The sequence below is a fragment of the Carya illinoinensis genome, chromosome 11, assembly GCF_018687715.1.
Source record: "Carya illinoinensis cultivar Pawnee chromosome 11, C.illinoinensisPawnee_v1, whole genome shotgun sequence".
Classification (NCBI taxonomy): Eukaryota; Viridiplantae; Streptophyta; class Magnoliopsida; order Fagales; family Juglandaceae; genus Carya; species Carya illinoinensis.
The window spans coordinates 29,176,653-29,201,203 of NC_056762.1; the positions used below are offsets into that span (position 1 = coordinate 29,176,653).

The 24,551-nt window shown below is 33.0% G+C and overlaps 1 pseudogene; it reads left to right on the top strand.

Moving 5' to 3' along the window:
- The first annotated feature begins 14,831 nt into the window (after window positions 1-14,831).
- LOC122282362 lies at window positions 14,832-24,075 on the top strand (annotated as a pseudogene).
- The last annotated feature ends 476 nt before the right edge of the window (window positions 24,076-24,551 follow it).

The window sequence follows — 24,551 nt, forward strand, 5'->3', positions numbered from 1 at the left end:
GTCCAGAGTATGGAATCTATAACCTCGAACTGTGCATGCAGTGTATCAAAGTGCTCTGTTTGATGGACCACGGGCCAATGCATTCAATTCAAAAGAGACTGATCCGGGATCACGAGCACATTGTTCCAATATCTAACAATTTAAATAATGTCATTTATTAAATATTAGTTAGAGTTAAAACTTTCATCATGTAACATATAGTATAGAGTTTAGTTCATACACGTTGTTCAAACCATCCAGAAAATTCTGACTCGTGTCTTGCCACTATATCCTCGACACCTTCCATCTTAAGTTTGTCCATGTGCTCACTGTATAGTATATATTATCATATTATTTTACATAATAATAGTTAAAGTTGTATATAATCTTTAGAATTATTTAAACCTTGTACAACGACATACCTGAGATAGTGATCAATCTCCTGACAATTATTTAGTACGTACCACCGAACTTTACCCAACTCTGTATCAAGTAAATCGTAACCCGTTTGTGCACCCAAAGGTCGTACATTCTGAGAAAACACTGATAGCTCACGAGAAGGCGGAGCAGCAAGATCAGCATTTCGTTCTTGACGAATAAATCGTGTCTCAACACCACGAAGATATAAAGAGCAAAATGTTAACCATTCATCGTGTATATAGGCCTCTGCTATTGAACCCTCAGCTCTGGCTTTATTCCCAACAGTGCGCTTCAGTCAACCTAAATATCTTTCAACTGGATACATCCAACGGAACTGTATTGGTCCACCCAACATGATATCCTAGGGTAAATGTATTGCTAAATGGACCATGACATCAAAAAATGACGGTGGAAATATTTGCTCAAATTTACATAGTATAGTAGCAATGTCTTCTTCCAGTTTCTGCAGCATATCTCGCTTCACTACCCGAGCACACAAATCCTTAAAAAATATACACAGTTCAGTTATGACAACACGTACAGCAGATGTTAGCTTCCCACGAATTCCCACCGGTAATAACTTCTGTAAAAATACGTGACAGTCATGACTTTTCAATCCACCAATTTTCCAATCATCATGACTTACGCATCTACTGATATTTGAAGCATAACCATCTGGCAACTTCACACATTGCAACCATTTGCAGAAGTCCATCCTCTCCTCCCTTATCATTGTAAAACATGCATGCGGCATGACCACCCTCTCACCATCCACTCGTAAATGCAAATTATGTTTAATTCTCATTCTCTCAAGATCTTTCCTTGTCTTAATTGTATCTTTCGTCTTTTTATTGATGCTCATCAATGTACCTAGTATATTATCACAAATATTCTTCTCAATATGCATTACATCCAAACTATGTCGCAACATGCAGGACGACCAATACGGCAACTTAAAAAAAATACTACGCTTTGTCCAATTCAATTCTGCTACGCCTCGTTTTCTCTTGTTCTTTCCCCGACCTTTGCCAAAATTGTTCGCTGCCACATGTACCAATTGTTCCAGGATCTCTTCTCCAGACAACTCATTTGGCACAATTCTATCTTCTACGCATCCATCAAACTTAGCAGATTCTGTTCTCCATGCATGATTAGTTGGTAGATAACGTCGATGACCCATGAAACACAACTTTTGAGAATATTTTAACCACTCACTAGTAGTTTCTTTATTACACGTCGGACACGCTAACTTTCCTTTAGTACTCCAGCCAGAAAGATTCCCATATGCCGGAAAGTCATTTATCGTCCACATTACCGCAGCATGCATCTGAAAAGTTGTTGATGTGGATGCATCATAAGTTCTGAAGCCTGCTTCCCATAACTCTTTCAACTCTTCAATCAACGGCTGCAAATATACGTCAATGTCATTCCCAGGTGATCTCGGGCCGGGGATAAGCAAAGTTAACAAAAAGTTAGGCGCCTTCATGCACCTCCATGGTGGAAGATTGTACGGAATCAACACTACAGGCCAAGTGCTATAACTTGTACTCATATTTCCAAAAGTGTTGAATCCATCAGTTGTGAGTCCGAGACGCACGTTCCTTGCTTCTATCCCAAACTCTGGATATTGATTATCGAAAGATTGCCACGCAAGTGAATCAGCAGGGTGCCTCATAAATCCATCATTTTGAACTCTTTTTTCTTTGTGCCACTTCATATCGTGAGCTATTTTCTTACACATGTATAATCTTTGCAACCGGGGTTTCAATGGGAAATATCGCAATACTTTAATCGGAACGCTTTTCTTATCCTTCCACCTCGACTCTCTGCATACATGACATGCTTGTTTCTCCTCGTTCTCATTCCAAAATAAAACACAATCATTCTTGCACGCATGTATGGACTTGTACTCAAATCCTAATCCATTTCTCAACTGTTTCGCTTCATAAAAGTTATTCGGCAATTCAGACCCTTCGGGAAGCATTTCGTTAAATAAGTCTAATACCATGTTAATTGCTTTGGTTGACATTCCACACAATGATTTTATGTGAAGCAACCGCACAATAAACGACATTTTAGAATGTTTTGTACAACCTGGATAAAGCTCACGCTTTGCATCTTTCCACATTTCTGGAAAATTATTTGAATCATTCCATCGCCCACTTGAGCCATTGTCGTCAACCTCATCCATAAACATCCCAGCTCCAATGTCACTCAACATCTCCTCCATCTCATCTCGCTCATAATCATCATCCACGTTGTGCAAATTTTCCCGCTGACTGAATAAGTCATCCGCTGATTCAGCATACGGCTCACCATGCAGTACCCATCGAGTATAGTCCAAATCCATACCATTCACAAATATATGACTTTCAGCTTCATCCAATCCTATCGCACACAAATTTTTACAACCTCGACATGGACACTTAATGTAACCACGACTATCAGCAAACGCCTTTGCAAAATCAATGAAGGCCCTTACTCCACGCGCATAGGGTATGTAATCTTTTCCAAGTCTATCGCGTAAACGCATCCAACTTTTATCCATCTCTAAAAATATCTAATTTTTTAGTAATTAAGGTAAAGTTAAATACACATGCATGTCATGATACATCATGTTCAAAGTACTCTTTCTCAAGGTAGTTGGTCCTATCCCATTCGAGATTATATTCTCCATATTGCACAAGTCCCGTCACTCTACTACTTTGAACGTTAGTAAAAATTTCGGCAACACTTCCCCATAGTTCTCCAAGTATACATGTTCACATATAGAGATTATGACCCTAAGAACAGTATACCCGAAGAACAAATGAGGAAGACACCGAAATTTCATACTAAACATTCAAAGTAGGAATAACGTTTATGTGCAATACAGATAATATAATCTCAAACTGTCCACACTAGACAATTCAGAAATTAATGTATACCTAAATGTACACTAATTTCCAAACGGATCTAAGGTTATTTATGCAATATTATACAATATCTAACAAAAAAGTCTACAAATAAATTAGCGCACATTGTTTGAATTATCCCGATGTACTAATAATATTTATATTATTAATGATTGATAACACTTAGAAATTATTTGTAGACTTATATAATTCCTAATTTATTATATTATATGTCATTTATCAGCTATATAATATATAACACTACTATAAAATATCTTATAATTACTATTATAAGTTACTGATAACACTTATATTTTATCTGTTATTATATAGCATAAAATAACAATTTTTACTTATTTATCTCGTATTTAATATAATATATAGTAAATTAGAACGTATTTTCTAGTTATACTATATATTGATAACACTTAATTGTTATCGGTTATTATATAATTATTACTATTATTGCCAAAATTATTATAATTATTATAATAATTTTTATTATTAAATAAGTAATTATTATTATAATTACTTATCTATTTCTTATTAATCATTTTTTAATACTATACATTACATGATAATTATTATGATGGATTAATACTAATATACTCTATACTATATATTATTAGATAAAATATTTAGGATTATTGAGCTATTAGATAAATAAGTATTATTATTTTATAATACTTATTTATATTATCATTTTAGTAATACGATTTTTTATATATACTATATAGTTATGCCTTATTATTGACACTTAGTAATATATGATAATTTATTATATTAGTTATTTAACTAATTATATATATAATAGTTATAATTGTAATATTATAATTTATAATCTTCATCATCCAATAAATTATATTTTAAAATTTTTATTCTTACACAAATAATCACACTATTTATTTATTAAAAAAATTGTTATATATATTCTTTTATAACAACAAATTACTAAAATAGACACATAAACTAACAAATAATTATTATTAAAAAACATACACTATACTAAAACATTATCACATTAAGAATAAACATATTCAATAACAATAATTTTTCTTTTTAATTCATCCAAACAACACAAACTTAATCACAAATTATATCCACAATAAAATGTAACAATAGAGTTTAGTATATATACCTTGTGCTTTAAATAAATTCTTCTTCAAAAATCATAACTTCTCAACAATTCACAACAAATGATCCTTCAAAAAATACACAATACTAGTTAGTTAAATATATATATGAAATAAAACATTGATAATTATCATGTATATTACAAATAAAAAATGAGAAAAACCATTTACCTTATTGCTTAAAAAAATACCTTTGCAACCTCCCTCTCATTATAACCCTCAACTTCTTCTCTTCCTCTCTCTAAAACTCTCTGTCTCTCCCCACTGCTTTCCACTTCCCAGCTCCATCTCTCTAAAACTCTCTCTGTCTCTCACTCTAACACGCACGGAGGAAAGCAGAAATGAATCTGCTTTCCCGTGCGTGAAAGTTTTATTTTCTGCTTGTTATGCGATTAACGTTCGGACGTTCATTAATGAATGTCCGAACGTTTCATTTTACGTGCGAACGTTTACGCATTAACGTTCGAACGTAAAATTATCCTGCCCAATAATTATACAGTACGTTCGCACGTATTGTTGTCCATCCTACGTATTCGTCAGTAACGTTCGAATGTTTATATAGTACGTTAGAACGTACTGTGCAAATTTGGTTTAAGCGGGAAATTTTCCTCCGAATTTATTATAATGTCCGAACGTTTCTCATTAAGGTTCGAACGTTAATATTATTATTTACATATTATATATTTAGTATATTCCTCATAATATACTTATTAATTAAATTATAAATTATACAATATTAATTAATATATAATTTGTACCAATTATAATATATATAACATAAGTATTATATAACAACGTACTATATATATTATAACTTTATATAAACTAATAATATAAAATATATATTATATTATAACTATAATATATAATAAGTATATTATATATTATAGTTATAACAAGTATATTATAATATATTATATAGGAAAAATTGTATATTATCCTAGTATAGTATACTTTAATATAGTATATCTAATAACTATATTAAAGTAATATAGTTATTAGATAATGTAGTATAAATATTATATAATATATTATCTATATTATAGTCTATAATATAGTATAAGTATTATATAGTATGTTATCTATATATAATAACTATATAATATCGTATAATATATTATATAGTAAATATATTATAGATATAATATAGTACTAGTACTATGTTATATATACTACTTGTATATAATATAGTATATATACTACAAATATAGTGTAATATATAGTATACTATACATATACTTTATATATATATATATATCATACTATACATATACTTTATATGTATATACTATATATATTATATACTATATAATTACTATATAATATACTTTAGTTATTATATAGATACTATAGTATATTAACTATAGTATTGGATATAGTTATAACTATATAATACTACTATATAATATATACTATATATATTAACATATTAAATAGTATTAAATATATATATTAATATTATTACAATAATATATACAATAATATTATATAAGTATACACTAGATATAATATAATATATTAGTATATATAATATAATATATAATAACATACGAATATATATTATATCTATATATAGTATATAATACGTATATAATATACGTATATAATATAGTATACTATATTACTATATACTATATAATATAGGTTTCAATAATACGTATATAACATTATATATGTATTAAAACTACATACTATATAACACTATATAGTATACACTATATAGTATATAGTGTAATATACTATATACTATATAGTATAACACTATATAGTATATAGTATACACTATATACACGTATAACAGTATATAGTATACGCTATATACACTATTAACACTATATACTATATAATATACGTATATTATATGTATATAATATTATACATTAGTATATAGTATATAGTATACACTATATACACGTATAACAGTATATAGTATACGCTATATACACTATTAACACTACATACTATATAATATATGTATATTATACGTATATAATATTATACATTATATAATATATAATATTATATATTATATATCATATTATATAGTAATATATAGGTAATATAATATATATTATATAATATATATAATATAATATATAGTGTAAAAACGTTCGAATATTATAACCAAAATGTTCGGACGTTTTGGTTGACGTCCGAACATATACTATAGTACGTTCACATGTTAACACAACGTCCGAACGTACAAGTTATACGTTCGCACGTATGCTTTTACGTCCGAACGTAATCTGCATAACGTTCGCAAGTGCAGTTAACGTCTGAACGTTAATTAATTAACGTTCGGACGTTAACTGTATATAAGGCCAGGCACGACGGTTTCCAGACCATAACTTGTACGAAACCGGTTATAAAACACAAACTCTCTCATCCTCTCCGCCACGCACGTCGCCGCAACCGTCGCTATCCGCCACCGCAACCGTCCCTAAAAGGTAATGTGCCCTCTCCCTCTTCTATTTCCTTGCTTTTAATCGGTGGGTTTCAAAAATTCGAAACCCACCGTAGCCCGGTTATAAAACTTGCATTTCCGGCCACCATTCGCAGTAAAATGATAGAATAGGACCGTAGAAACATTCCCCATCTTTTGAAATGCATATTTTGGTTGTTTGTGGCTTCGAAACATGCGTTTCGAATGTTTCGAAGCTTTCGGTAATGGCTGAGTCGACTCAGCGTTTCTGTGTCCTAACGTTCGGACGTCACGACACAACGTTCGAACGTGTGACCTTTTGTATTCTTTAAGTTCGCACGTTATATTGTAACGTGCGAACATATTAGTTTTACGTCCAAACGTTTTTATCCAACGCTTTAACGTAACGTTGGATAAAATGTTCGAACGTAAACCGTTGGTATTCTTCGGCTAGTAAGAACGTCCGAACGTATGACGGTTCAAATTCATTACGTCCGAACGTTTAGTAATACGTTCGGACGTAATGAACTTATTCGCACGTTTTTATCGAACGTTGGAATGAAACGTTCGATAAAAACGTCCAAACGTATCATCTTTGTAAATTCGCACCTATTTTAACGTGCGAACGTACATTGTATTAACGTTTGAACGTTTCCTATAAAAACATTTTTATATTGTTTCTTTTAGGTATTATTATTTTATATATTGAAAAAGTGAAATTATTTAAAAGTTTTACTGGCAAAATTATGTAAATTTATAAGGATGATATTTTAATTTTTAGTATAATCCATATATGTCATAATACGTATGTATCTGTGATTATAATCATTTTTTTAAAATGTTATAACTTATATATTTTTTTTTATTTTCAGGATATGGCTCAGTATATGACGACAAGGAAGCGAGGGAGGGATGGAGGCAATTTGGACATCGCTCGACTGGGGGCACGAACTGTTATGGAGGAACGAGAAATCCTCATTAATGAGTTTGATGAGCTCAGCTAGGAGCAAAAGACGCTGAGAGACGTCTTCGTCACTAGAGGCTGGGGCCCCATATGCACATTGAGGGGAAAGATTTACCCCACAATGGTTTGAGAGTTTTACATTGGGATGGCCACCATGCCTAACGATGCATCATCCCATACTCTCAGTGTATGCGGTGTACAGTTTCAGTTCTCGGCAGATGTTCTCGCCGACTTGCTCCAGATTCCGCGTTTACTACCTGAGTCAACAGCTGCTCAGGCTGATGACATAGCAGCTGCATTTTCCCCGGGCATATTCGAGGCAGATCCAGCCGCTTTTGCTTCATCTTCGGGCCCTGTTGAGTTTATGCCCAGTCATGAAGAAGATCGACCCGAGGGCGATCCTATTGCTGCTGAGGTTGGTGACGATGAGCGGGACCAAGATTTCTACATCCTCACTAGCACGGACCGCACAAAGCTCGATAGGCCGAACTCCTTCAGCCAGAATCAGCTGCTGCCTTTCTTTCGCATGTTGCACATTTTTGTTGCAACAAATGTAGACCCGGTGGCACATAAGAGCACATTCAGTCGGGCTCGTGCACAGTTCCTGATTGGCTTGGCACGTGGTGAGCCCATTGACTTGCCCGTTGTTATATTTGAGCGGAGTCATCATCAGCCGCTTATTACTAGCCCGGGGAGTGCCACTCCAGGCGGAGGAGATGGTTATAAACCAGATGAGCCCTATCGACATAACCACACACCGCCGGAGCATTAGACAGGGGAGAGGCTCAGCTCGGCGTCAGTCTGGTCCTACGCCAGATCTTGTTCCCCCGACTGAGTCTGGGGCCGATGTTGCTCGCCTGTCGGCGAGTACTAGTCAGTAGCCGAGAGTTACATCTGCTGGGGATGTGCGACCTGCTTGGGTTGATACAATGATGACAGATATGAAGGCGCATATAGACCGACAGATCGATAGACAGATTGCACATATAGATCAGGCTGTCGCACATCTTGCACATCATGTAGATGTGTTAAACAATAAGGTTGAGACATTGACTGAGGAGTTTCGATCTTTTGTAAACCAGCAGTTCTGAAAGTGATTTGTAAAAATTTATCATTCGAATGTTTTTTATTTTCGACATATGTAATGGACACAAATATTTAATGTATGTATTGTGTAGCTTAATTTCTACTCTTAATTTTTTTTTAATATAACGTTACTCAACCTTACTATTAAAAAAATATATATTATGGTTAATTTATGTAATTTAACATATAACGTTCGAACTTTATCACATTAACGTTCGAGCATTGGCGCTAATATATTCACGTTCGCACGTAATTATGTAAAACGTTCGAACGTTCGCGCTAATTTTTTTTACGTTCACACGTAAATATACATAACATTCGAACGTTACTTTGACGTGCGAACGTATTATGTTAAACGTCCGAACGTTTTGAAATTCTTGCCCAACATTTAGTGACAATTCTCACAAACCGTCACAGTAAATACGTTTTAGTCACAGTTTGAAAACTGTCACTATTTATAATCTGTCACTAAAAATCATATTTGTTGTAGTGCCTTGACGGAATCTATTCTTCAAATTATATTCTTCATTGTATCTTTTGTTAGATATATATTTAATGTATGACTTTAGATTCCTAATAACATGCATGAGATGGTCCAATCCAATGTCTAGAATATTAATGGTTGATACGTGTCAGAAAGGTAGTTTCTTGTTTTTACTCATATTTTGATGGGAAGTGGAGTGGTGTTTAGTAAAGAATTGATAGTTACTAAAAATAAAAAACGTACCATTTCCACCATTTTGAGTGTGTGTGACTTTTCACTTTAGAGAAACTAATGCTCAAGAGAGAATATATTCCTGATAAATTTTACATTTTATCTTATCAAGATTTAATTCAAAAAATTGTTATGAATTTCCATATGTTTTTTATTATTGTGAAAGAATTTTGTCATATACAAGCGAATTCGTATACTAATCTGTATATCAATACTTTTAAGTTTATTTCTAAGGTGTTCAGTAATAAGAAATTAAGTTTTTTTTTTTTTGGTACGGACTTAATTAATTTATAATTACCAATAAGATTAATAATCTTTCTCTTTAATTATGGAAATTTGAAGTTTTATTTTGTGTCACAAGATGAATGATTATCATGATTATCTCCAGATGTCGGGAATATAAAAACATTATTTGACATCTCAATCTAGATTGTCCAATTTTGACACATGAGACTTTGTCCAATTATGATGTTCTGTCTTTGTCGTAACTATTAGCTAGAGTACTTGACACGTTAAATACTCAAATTATAATTAACAAAGTCTCATGTACTAGGAGAAAACAATGGAATTAAAACCTGCGGTTTCGTGATATGCACGTACGATTTCCAATTCTTGCCAATAATTGTAGATAAGCAACTTGGACAAGATACAATGAAGATCAGATATCGAAATCGTAACAGTTCTGAGTACTATACAATATGTACACTTTTCTAGCATTAAAAATTAATAAAGGAATTTAAAAAATAATAATTTCTGGATAGAATAATTTAAAATGTGCAAGTTGGTAAGTCTCTTTTACTCCTTGCGGAGATTTTCATTATTTTATTTTAAATGAAATATAGTGAAGAAAAAGTACCCCTACCAACTTTCATTTATAAATGAAATATTAATTAAATATGATCCATACCTACTTCATCATGATATTATATATAGATTAAAGTCTTAATTTGGATTCAGAGATAAGATTAAATGATATGAAATAGTTTTAAATGAAAGATAAAAGTTAAATAAAATATTATTATTATTGTTTTGAAATTTGAAAAATTTGAATTAAGATTTAAAAATATTGAATTATTTATTATATTTTACGTGAAAATTTGATAAAATTGTAATTATGAGACAAGATAAAATGAAATCACTTCTCAAAACCAGGTTGTCAGATGGGTGTATATATATATTATCTATTCTATTATAATAAATGGCTATCTAATTGTGAATAGTAACTTTTTTTCTTTCTTTTAACTTTTCATATTTTTTTGTTAAGTCTTATTTTACCAAAAGACCCTTAACACTCTTGACCATTTAACGTGCAGCTCTCTTATAAAATCTAATGAATAATCATGTTTTACCAAAAGGTTTTAATAGCCTCACGGTGCACAAGAATTTATGTCTCTTTTTCATGTCCTTTTTGTTATAACAATGTACTCATTTTCCTTTCTTTTTGTTTCAATTTTTTTAAATAAAAAAATTAAAATGACTTTACTCTTTAAAACAAAAACTCTTTAAAGCATTCTCATTGTAAAATTTAACTTTAAATAACTTTAACTAATGAAATATTTAAAACACTCAATATATAATATTAATTATTAATTTAATTATTATTAATATTTTAATTAATAGAACTATAAAATGTGATAAAATTAAAAATTAAAAAAATAATAAATTAATAATATTTTATTATTATAGATGATCCAATATGAATAGAGATCATACTTTGCTGAAATTTAGATTTTTTATTTTTTATTTTTTATTTTTTTATCCTTTCTTTAACCAGCTTGTATTTTAATCTTTTTCTAGATAAATAAGGTATTGACTTTTTCATTTTTTTTTATTTAAATTATTATGTCATATGCATCCCAAAGGGTTAGCCATGGGCCGTTCCCTGGTGTATTTATATATATACACACTTCATTCTCCATCATTAAATCCTAGTTAAATATAATAAGTCGGAATAATGACTTCTAAAAACTGACAAAAGAAAATCGGGATGATCGAATGTCTACTTGAATCATTCGTATGTATGTATTTTGACCCATGCCAGGTCAACACATGATCTATCAGTCAAAATAATTGCATGCAGTAGATTAGGGGTCAAAACAATCAATGAACAGGTAAATCGGACTCGACAAATTCGGATTTGGTCCGGTTTTCAGTTTAGTTCGTTCTGATACCAGTTTTATTTTTTAAAAAACAGGTTAAAATCGGTTAGATTTCAATTTTTTTTTTCTAAAACCAGACTGGTTCATATATATATATATATATATATTAATTTTTTATATTGTATATAATTTTTATATATAATATATAATTATACATAAAATAGTTTTGTGTTATATGATAAATTACTAATTAATATAATATTAAATTTTAAAATTTTATATCACTATAGTTTATTGTATTAAAAGTACTTATACTAATATTATATAGTGCATATTAATAGTTATATCAATACTATATCACTATATGTCATAATATAGTACTATAATATATCACTATAGTCTATAATACAATTATAATATATATTATAATATAATACAATATATTATCACTATAGTACTATTATATACTATAATATATTATATTATATATATTATATAATCTAGTATATTAAAACCTAAAAATCAGACCGAATCAGATCAAAAACCTATAAAATGAAATATACCAGTTTAGAGAGTAATTGGTGTATAATCATTTTTGGCAAATCCTTCTATGAAACGAAGGAAGGCTAATTAAGTAATGCTATTCGTTTCACCTACTTGAATTCATGCTAATTAATTAATTACTGATCTTATTTAATATAATATAATATGAAGAAATTAGGGAAATTGACCCCATCCATGCATGCTTGATAAAGAAACATCATGATATTATTCGCATGCAAGATCATGATCAATTAATTAAAGAATATATATTAGGCCTAGTTTGTTTCTGCAGATGAAATGAATTGAGATGAAAGTTTTTCAAAAGTTAAATAAAATATTATATTTCAAATAACCATTACATGTATATATATAACCTAAGATTAACACCTATATGTATGTATGTATGTATGTATGTATGTATCAAAAACTCTATATACAATTATTTTTATCTACTTCATAATCACTCCATTAATATGATTGGATGTATCATTTCTTTAAATATAAAATAATTATTTTAGCCAATCACATTAATAGAGTCACAAAAAATACATAAAAATAAATGTACATGATGATCATGCATTTATATTGATTGATAGTGTTAGTTATTAATCTTTTGACATTTGAAAACATGCATGCATTATTCTTGATTAATATGATGAGATGAGTTAAGATTAAAGTTGAAAATTGAATAAAATATTATTAAAATATATTATTTTTTATGTATTGAGATTTGAAAAAGTTGAATTATTTATTTTATTTTGTGTTAGAATTTGAGAAAATTATAATTATGAGATGAGATAAAATGAAAAGTTTTGTGAAAATGAATGAGGTTATAAGTTTGTTAGTTAATGCGGCTAAGGCCTGATCAAGAAAGTTCATCATGCTGCATGATATAAAAATTGTTCTTGGCATCATAGCTATATATAATTGATTATTGTACTGTGAACAATCTTAAGGCCGGCTAGACAAAGCTGTGATCGATCTGCAAGTCGTCGTCATGTTATATCAATTATCAATATATATATATATATATATACACACACGTTTAGATAAAAAAGACGAGAATATATGTACATGAGTGACGGCTTGCTGACTCGTAAAGAAATTTATGACCTTAAGAATATAATTAATTAAAGACGTGAACGCCATGAAAAGACAAAAAGAAAAGGAATAAAAGGTTGAAAAAAGACGCCGTTTGTTTAACAAAACTTAAACTATCTGATCTCAATTTATTATTATAATTTTTTTAAATATTTATATAAAATATAATAAATAATTTAATTTTTGTAAATTTTAAAATAAAATTAATATTAAAAAATTATATAATAATAATATTTTATTTATTAATATTCAAAACATCTCAAATTATCTCATATAAATTGTATAACCAAACGATTTCTATGAGTTGAGCTAGCAAGTTGGGTACTTCCATGCATGCTCGAACGTGCGTATAATATATACGTGGGTTCCCCCTAGCATTGAAAACTTCCATTGAGAACGTATGTGCCTCTTGTAAAATATACATTCATTAATTGTGGTGCATATAGAATAAAATTAAAGAAAATTATAGTTGCAAGCATATATATTTATACACTAATATGTATACTAATTTATTATAATTGATCAAAAAGTAGATTTTATTAAAAATAATACTAATTTAAATTTTAAATATGAAAGAATAAGTATTAATATGCAGATTAGTACGCGACTTTATTTATATATAGCAAAACTCTAAAATTAATTATTCTTTTGTACATTGGCTTAACAGTACTATGGTCCCCTTAATTCGATATATATACATTGTCTAGACATTCCCACCACTAGCTACGCTCACATTTTTTTATTTTTTATTTTTTTTAATTTTCTGATTAAGGAAGTATTTTTTAAAGATATTGTAATCTTTTTTTTAAATATATATTTAAAAGTGTTAAAAAATACATATATAAAACAAAAAAACACTATGTATAACTAACGGTAAATGGGAGCAGTGGACGTAGCACCGTCCTTGTCCAGATCATGCTACCACAATTGTAGTTAATTATTACTGGCAGCCTGCACAAATATATATTATGAATAAATTAATGATAAAATTATATACATATTAAACTAGAAACCATACCAATATTATATATCTAATGAAATTTATAAAAAAGAAATATAAATTTAAAATTTAACATATCATATAAAGTTATAATATCAATTCGTCATGAGTTTATTATATATATATATATATATATGTATGTATGTATATTTATAAATTCCAGCAGAGATATGCAGCCCTCACATATTAAATCTTTATACAACAAAGTAGCCATATATATAATATATAATATTCAACTAGATAGACTCTGTAATTAAGCTGATATTTCAACATATTGCTTTGGAAGGAACGTTAAGGTCATGAGTGCTATAAAAGCTCACCTAAGTAGCCATATTATTATATCCAGGTGTAGGTTAAGAAAAATCCATAATAATGGAGTTGTTGTGGTTGATTATGTTGAGGGACCATCCCATGTGTGCCGTCCACTTCATGTGGTGTCCATACTTTATCTATATGCTCATGTGTTCATGTGGTGATGTTTCTCACATGTGCTTTCATTGAGAATTCAGCATTGCATTCCAGCGCATATGTGGAGGGAGATGAGCTCATCCTCTCCACTATGAATAGGAGAGGATATCTGAAGTATAAACCATCTCATTGAGAGAGTGAAGTGAGAAGTATGTGTAGTGCCATTTGAGATAGAGTTGTTTTGAATATAGTGTTTCCGCTCAGTGGACGTAAGCAAGTTGCCAAACCATTTAAATATTGTCTCTATCTATTTTGTGTTTATTTTCAGGGCAGCTCAAGGCACAACAATTGGTATCAGAGCTTCGGTTCGTGCTACCCAAAAAATTGCAGTTAATCGAAATCAACTTTTGATCACACCACAATGTTCCTCTCGTCAAGATGGATCTGTTGCCGCAAACGGCATCGAAAACAAACACTGGAGGAGCCCGCACGCGCCTCTAGAAGTTGGAGAGTGTGATTCACGTGCCTCAGTCGCAGCCAGAGGAAGAAGACGACTGAATCACACGTGCCCACACGCGCATCAGAGGTTGAAGACGCGTGAGTTACATGCGCCAACGCGCCCCCAGGCGCCTTACAAAGCTTCAGCGCGTGTCATACACGCCCCCTCACGCGCAAACAGGAGCTGCTACGCGTGTACTACACACGCCCACGCGCCGACCAGACGCCCTACTCAGCGCGTGCATCTCACGTGCCAGACGATCAGGACCGTCCATTTTTTAAATCCATTTTGGGCTTGATCTAAGCTATTTGGAATCCAATTTCAACGATCAAATAGTGCTTTCTAACTATTTGGATCATTCCGGACTCATTCATATGGTTAGAATTTTGAAATTTTGTGTCTAAATTTTATAAATTCAAATGGAAAGATCTGGAAGAGATAAGAGTTCTGAAAATGCCAGTAGATCTGGATGTCGGACCACAGTGTCAAATGCCAAGTTTGAAGTTAAGAAGTTCGATGGAACAAGCAATTTCAACATGTGGCAGTGTGAAGTCATGGATGTTTTGATCCAACAAGAGTTGGCCGAATATTGCGTTGGAAGGAAAGCCAGATGATATGACTGATCAGGCTTGGAAGAAGCTTAATACACAAGCTTGTAGTACAATCCGATTATGCCTTACCAAAGAACAAAAGTATTTTGTCATGAGAGAGACAAATGCTAAGATACTTTGGCAGAAATTGGAGGATAAGTTCATGAAGAAGAGCATTAAGAGCTGTTTGCATTTGAAGAAAAAGCTTTTTAGATTCCAATTTCGTGAAGGTAATTCTATGTCTGAATATCTGAATAGTTATAACCAAATTCTTGCTGATTTGTTAAACTTGAATGTTGAAATTGAAGATGAAGATAAAACTTTACATTTGTTAAATTCCTTGCCTGATACATATGAGCATTTAATTACTACTCTACTATATGGGAAGGAAAGTATTAGTTTTGACGATGTATCTAGTTCTTTAATTAGCAATGAATACCATAGAAAAGATAAGCAGGTACAACTAGATACATCAAGTGAAGCGCTAACAGCAAAGGGAGACCCCAGTCAAGGTATCCCGGAAAGAAGAAAGGTTTTCAATCGAAAACTCAAGCCACATCACGTGGTCCATCAGTCGGAAGAAAGGTCGTTAGAGACGAGTGTTCCTTTTGTCACAACAAAGGGCACTGGAAGAAGGATTGTCCCAAGCTAAAGGGACAACAGCAGAATCAACCCCCACAGCCAATGTCGTGGACAAAAATAATGATTCAGATTTTTCCTTGATAAGTTCATCATCCATTTGTCATTCTGATGAATTGATTATGGATTCCGGATGTACCTATCACATGTGTCCCAATCGGGACTGGTTTACTAACTTCACAAAGATTGAGGGTGGAGCAGTACTTTTGGGTAATGACAATGCATGTAAGACTCAGGGAATAGGTAGCATTCGATTAAAGCTGCACGATGGCAGCGTCAAGACTCTGACAGAAGTTCGGTACGTTCCGGACTTGTGGAAGAATCTCATCTCACTTGGATCTCTGGATTCAAAGGGATTCAGAATCACCATTGAAGACGGAACTCTCAAAATACTAATGGGAGTTCAGGTGGCTATGAAGGGTTTGAGGCGAGAAAACTTATACTTCTTGCAAGGAAGTACTGTTGATGGAAGAGCTTCCACAGGCTGTGAGAAGCTAGATGAGACTGATGCCGACACCTCCAGTCTGTGGCATATGCGTATGGACACGCAGGAGAAAAAAGCTTTGCAAACACTAGTGAAGCAAGGCTTACTCAAAGGTGCCAAGACTGGTAAACTGTCTTTCTGTGAGCACTGTGTATTGAGCAGAGGTGGATCAAGTTTGGAACCGATGTACACAATACACAGGAAATACTTGACTATGTACACTCTGATGTTTGGGGACCTACCCAAAATGCATCTTTGGGAGATAAACATTGGTTTGTAACTTTTGTAGATGATTATTCTCGTCGTGTGTGAGTATATACAATGAAGAATAAAGATGAAGTGCTGCAAATCTTCCTTGATTGGAAGAAAATGATTGAGACTCAGACCTGCAAAAAGATCAAGCGGCTCAGATCTGATAATAGAGGTGAATACACTTCAGATCCCTTCATGGAAGTATGCCGGAGAGAGGAAATTGTCAGACACTTCACAGTACGAGGTACACCGCAGCAGAATGGTGTGGCAGAACGAATGAATCGTACTTTACTAGAGAAAGTGCGATGTATATTGCTGGATGCTGGATTCAGTAAACAATTTTGGGCTGAAACTGTGACATATGTCTGCCACCTCATCAATCGACTACCCACGTCTGCCAATGACGGGAAGACACCCACTGAAATGTGGAGAGGTACACATGCTACTGATTATGACTCTTTACACGTTTTCGGATGTTCTGCTTACTATCATGCTAAAGAAAGTAAGCTTGATCCTAGAGCCAAGAAAGTAAAATTCTTGGGCTTTAGTACTGGTGTAAAAGGGTATAGATTCTGGTGCATAGAATCTAAAAATGTGATCATCAGTAGAGATGTTACCTTCAACGAATCTGAGATGCTTAAGTCACATAAGCATAGAGATTCCAGTGAAGGCAGCCATGATAGCGAAACACCTGGTGATTCGCAAAAGGTGGAGTTTTCCACTCGAAAGGATTCAGGAGAAACAAATGGAGAGCACGGACAAGATGAGGTTGATAGTCCAGTCACAGTACCTCCAATACAACCTGAATCAATAGCAACCAACAGACCGAGAAGAGAAAAACGTGTACCGACACGTTATGCAGACTATGTGACATATGCATTACTAGTTAAAGGGTGTGAGATCCCAACCACTTACAAAGAAGCCATACAGTCCAGTGAACAAGTTGAATGGACAAAGGCAATGAATGAAGAGATGCAGTCTCTTCACCAGAACCAGACTTGGGAGCTTGTGCCGCTTCCAAAAGGAAAGAAGACAATTGGCTGTAAGTGGATCTTCAATCAGAAATATGATCAAGCTGCTAAAAATGGATTACGATACAAAACTAGGTTGGTAGCCAAGGGCTACGCTCAGACAGAGGGAATTGACTACAGTGAAGTATTCTCTCCTGTTGTGAAGCATTCATCCATTCGGATATTGCTAGCTTTGGTTGCACAATATGACCTTGAGTTAGCACAGCTTGATGTAAAGACAGCTTTCTTACATGGTGATCTGGAAGAGGAGATCTATCTATCTCAACCAGAAGGATTCAAAGAAGCTGACAAAGAAAACTAGGAATGCAGTTTGAAGAAGTCTCTCTATGGCTTGAAGCAGTCACCTCGGCAATGGTATAAGCGGTTTGACCGTTTTATGATGGATCTGAAATACACTCGTTGCCAATACGATCATTGTGTATATTTCAGAAAACTTACAGATGGATCTTTCATTTATTTGCTTTTATATGTAGATGATATGTTGATTACATGTAAAAGCAAAGTGGAGATAGATCGCTTAAAAACTCAGTTAAGTCATGAGTTTGACATGAAAGATCTAGGAGAAACTCGAAGAATACTGGGGATGAAGATCAGCAGAGATAGGGTGAAAGGCACAGTTCACCTTACTCAGAAGCAATATCTGAAGAGAATATTGCAACCCTTCAACATCGACTCAAAGACAAAGCCGGTGAATATTCCTATGGCCCCATATTTCAAGCTCAGTGCATTGCAGTCTCCTAAAACCGATGAAGAACGGGACTACATGAGAAATGTCCCATATGCAAGTGTTGTTGGAAGCTTAATGTATGTCATGGTGTGTACACGACCTGATATCTCCCAGGCCGTTAACTTAATTAGCCGCTATATGCATAATCCTAGAAAAACTCATTGGCATGCGGCTAAGTGGATTCTACGGTACATTTTAGGAACCGTAGATATTGGTTTAAAGTTCGAGAAGAGTGAAGATAGTCTATGGTATGTTAACTCAGACTATGCAGGTGATCTTGACAAACGCCGATCGACAACTGGATATGTGTTCACTATGGCTGGAGGACCAGTTAGTTGGCGATCAACTTTGCAGTCGACAATTGCACTATCATCAACTGAGGCTGAATACATGGCTGTAACAGAAGCCGTGAAAGAAGCCATTTGGTTACAGGGATTGGTAACAGACTTGGGTTTTAAGCAACAAGAGGTTACCGTTTACTGTGACAGTCAAAGTGCAATTCATCTGGCCAAGAATCAAGTATATCACTCTCGAACAAAACATATAGATGTCTGTTTCCACTTCGTACGTGAGATATTGGAAGAAGGGGACATTCTACTTCAGAAGATTGGCACTGAAGATAATCCAACAGATATGTTGACAAAAGTCGTCATTGGGATCAAGTTCAACCACTGTTTGGACTTGATTAATATCTCATACTGCTGAGCACCTACGAGTGCATTGGTGCCTTAGGGCGCATTTGATAGCGGAGATCTCTCATGGCAAACGAACATTTCGATAAAGGGATGAAATCATTGGAAGGATACAACATGTAGTATCCTAATGTGGCACACTTGGATGAAGGGGGTGATTGTTGAGGGACCACCCCATGTGTGCCGTCCACTCCATGTGGTGCCCATACTTTGCCCATGTGCTCATATGCCCATGTGGTGATGTTCCTCATATGTGCTTTCATTGAGAGTTCAGCATTGCATTCCAGCGCATATGTGGAGGGAGAGGAGCTCGTCCTCTCCTGTAAATAGGAGAGGATGTCTAAAGCATAAACCATCCCATTGAGAGAGTGAAGCAAGAAGTGTGTGTAATGCCATTTGAGATAGAGTTGTGTTGAACTCAAAGTTTCAAGTTTCATGTGATTATAAATCTACACATGGATTTTGATGATAACAAATGAATTCAAAGAATAAAGGAGTTTCAAGCTCAAGTTGTCCACACAATAGAGTCAAACACATCAAAGAACCAAGCATGAGCAAGAAGGAAACAAGTTCACATTAAAATTATAGAGTAATGTTGTAAATCTCTTAAAATTCGAAATTAGGATTAATGCTCAAAATTAATATTTTATCATAAAGCATTAAAATACATTTTCCACATGTGCATGAATATTTTTGAAAATTAAATTTGAAAATTTTGAAAGATGATTGATTGTCATCTTTTACATGTACATGCCTTGATTAAAGGGTTGAATTTTGAAAATATTTAAAGATGATTGATTGTCATCTTTTACATGTCCATGCCTTGATTAAAGGGTTGAACTTTGAAAATATTAAAGATGATTGATTGTCATATTTCACATGTGCATGTTTTATTTGAATATTTTCAAAAGTGATTGATGCTTTTTTAGACCTATACAAAAGGTAGATGATTTTGTTTGAAAATTTTGAAAAGTAAAGTGTGTTCCTTTTGTCATATACAAAAAGTAAAAGATTAGGTTTGAATTTTTTGAAAAGGAAAGTGTGCTCTTTTTGTCATATGCAAAAAGTAAAAGATTAGGTTTGAATTTTTTTGAAAAGGAAAGTGTGCTCCTTTTGTCATATGCCAAAAGTAAAATATTAGGTTTGATTTTTTTGAAAAAATGAATGATGTTGTCTTTGACAATTGAAAAAGAAGAACTTTTTATTTGAATTTTTTGAAAAAGTGAATGATGTTGTTTTTGACATGTGAATCTTTTTTAATTTGAATATGAAGTCTCATCTGCCTATAAATAGATCATTTGAGAGCTTCACATTTACAACACCAAGAGCATACAACATTCATTCAAAGTTTTCATTCTCTCTTCTCTAAGCATTGAGCATTAATCCTTGTTCATTTTGAGAGATATAGCTTGCACTGTATTGTTCTTATTTCACTCATTGAGGAGTGTTTTCTGATAACCTATCCACTATCAGCTTTTGTATCAGAAAAAGGGTGTGTATAATCCTTGTGCGTGTAGAAAGTATTCTACACGGGGAATAGTTGAATCACCACGTGTAAGGTGATTGCAAGTGTAAAGGGTGTTCTATACGGATCCTTTGTAGCGGTGTTGTTCAAAGGTGTAATAGGTTTCTATCTCCACCTGAATGAGGTTGAATAGTGAATTTGGGAATCCTCAAGGGGTAGCTTGAGGCGAGGACGTAGACAGTGAGACCGAATCTTGTTAACATACTGAGTTTGCTTCTCTCTTACCCTTACTCTTTATATTTATTGTTATTTCATATTTTGTTTACATTTTATATTATATATTTGATTTATAATTGTTATTTTTTTTAATACAACTCAATTCACCCCCCCTCTTGTGTTAGTTATCTGGGCAACAAGTTGTTTTGAATATAGTGTTTCCACTCAGTGAACGTAGGCACGTTGCAGAACCACTTAAATATTGTCTCTATCTATTTTGTGTTTATTTTCAGGGCAGCTCAAGGCACAACAGATTATTGGAGTTCTCTTGGGTGGATATGTGTTTCTATTCAGGTTTCTGAGAAGATTTAACGAGTGGTATTATGTAGGCAAGCTGGGGAAAAAAAATATCCTCTCCCTCCTAGTGATATGGGTTGGCCTTACCTTGGTGGTCTCCCAACCTTCCTCAAAGCTTTCAGATCCAATGACCCTAATTCCTACATCTACAACCTTGTAAACAAGTAACCCTCTCTCTCTATCTCTCTTTCTGTCTCTGCTTCCCCAAGATGCTAATTATATATAAATGCTTTAAAATATTTTTCTGGTTTGAAATTAATTATCTATGTGCAGGTATGGCAGGACTGGTATCTACAAGACGTTTATGTTTGGGAGCCCAAGTGTGATTGTTTCTATCCCAGAAACATGCAAAAAAGTTTTGATGGATGATGAAAGGTTCAAACTAGGTTATCCTAAGGCCACAACCATCCTTACAGGTAGAAGATCATTCCATGGCATTTCAAACTCCGAGCACAAGCGCCTTCGCCGGTTAACCACATCTTCGATCAACGGCCACGAGGCACTGGCCGGGTATATTGACCTTATTGAGGGCATTGTGGTAACCTCATTGGAGAAGTGGGCCAGCATGAAGGAGCCAATCCAGCTCTTGGCAGAGTTGAGAAGGTTTGCCTTTAAGGTCATCACCAACATTTTCATCAGCACCCACAGTGAGTCTGTTATTTCGGCAGTGGCAAACTTGTACAGTGATTTAAATGCTGGAATAAAGTCTCAGGCCATTAATATTCCTGGATTTACATTCCATAGAGCGCTCAAGGTAAAGATGCTTTAGTACTTAATGAGCAATAAAACCCTAATATTACATTCCTTTTTAAATAAAAAAAAAGGGGGAAGCTATTGGTGATCACACAAATTAATGAGAGTTCATGAATTAAGGAACGTTTTTTCTTTGATTCAGGCACGAAAAAAGTTGGTGAAGATATTCCAAACTGTACTGGATAAAAAGAGGGAAATGACCAAAAACGATTCCATTGATAATAATCCAACGGAGATGCAAAAAGATATGATGGATTTGCTATTGGGAGTTAAAGATGAAGATGGAAGACAATTGGAGGATGAGGATATCATAGATTTACTACTCGTGTTCATGTTAGCCAGCCATGAAAGCTCTGCCCATGGAGCATTGTGGGCAGTGATCTACATGTCACAACATCCAGAAATCTTCATGAAAGCCAAGGTGGGTTTTGTGTTATACTCTCTTAAAATAAATAAAACATACAGTAATCTCATGACTTAAATTTTTATTAAAATTAAGTTGAATTCTACTACTTAATTTTCAGGAAGAACAAGATGAGATCGTGGAAAGAAGACCGTCTACACAGAAAGGACTGAGTCTCACGGAGATCAGGCAAATGGGATATCTTTCTAAGGTATCATATATTTGTGCATTGATGAAGGCTCGACGTACGTACGTGAATATAATCTTAATCGAACTGATCTTGAGTTTATATGATCTCATCTTCTCGAATAATTTATTTATAGCTATAGTACTAATGTCGGTACCGTGCGCATACCCTGATCTCTCTTAATTTAATCTTAATTAACATGACTGCTGATAATTACTTCATAAACTAGGTAATAGAGGAGACGTTCCGCAGAACAAGTATCTCATTTTCGGTTTTCAGAGAGGCCAAAGAGGATGTTGACATAAATGGTTAGCCATTCAATCTCATACAAGATATATATATTCAAATTATTTCAAACATCTGATCCCCTTTTCATGTTAATTTCTAAGGAGAAAATCATATATACATTATTTGTTTGCAGGTTATCTCATTCCAAAGGGATGGAAAGTCTTGGTCTGGAGCAGAGGAGTCCATATGGATCCCGAAAACTATCCAAACCCTAAAGAATTTGATCTTTCAAGATGGGATGTAAGTTCTACATGTTGACATGAATACATGATCATGTACATGCATTTTAATTTATTTATTATTTTTAATTTATTTATATATAAATTATACTTAGAGGCTCACATACGTACGTACTACTGAAATATCATAATTAATTAATTAATTAATTTGCTTGAGTATTGTGCAGAATAAATCCAGATCAGTTGGAAGCTACCTTCCTTTTGGATTAGGAAGTAGGTATTGCCCTGGAAGTGATCTGGCCAAGCTGGAGATCACCATCTTCCTCCATCATTATCTCAGAAAACTACAAGTAATATTATTTAAGTTTATTTGCTATATTCTAAATATTAATGCAATTATATACCTTTAAAATTTAATTTTTTTTCCTTCTTTATTCTCTTTAATATTGGTGCAGTGTGGAGCGACTTAACCCAGATGGCCCGATAAAATATTTACCCCTTCCAAGTCCTGCAGACAAGTGCCCAGCAAGAATCATAAAAGTCACATAATCGTTTTCCATTTCATGCATGCATGCTCAAATATTAATGTTGTAATATGTATTGGTTAATTAACTTCATACATCGAATAAATTAAAGCTTTAATGCTTTATTTGTTTTTAAAAAAAAAAAAAAAAATCTACTGATGATTGTATTAGGATTTACCACGTGATTAATTTAATTTCGAGTGCTGTTGAATTTTCCAATTTATAATTACTAGCTGTAGACGGCCCTCACGATGCGTGAAAGTAGTTTATGATATTTAATGAAAACAATACATACAATTTCCTTTAAAATTAATTAATTTGTCTTAAATATGCTTTTAATTATTTCAAGATATATACCATGATCAATATCGCCAAAACTCAAGAAAAATTAATTAGATTGAGAAACCCATGATCTTTGTGAAATATTCCTTTTTTTTTTGTAACAAATATATATATATATATATATATAGTACTAAAGTGATGAGATTATAATTCATATTT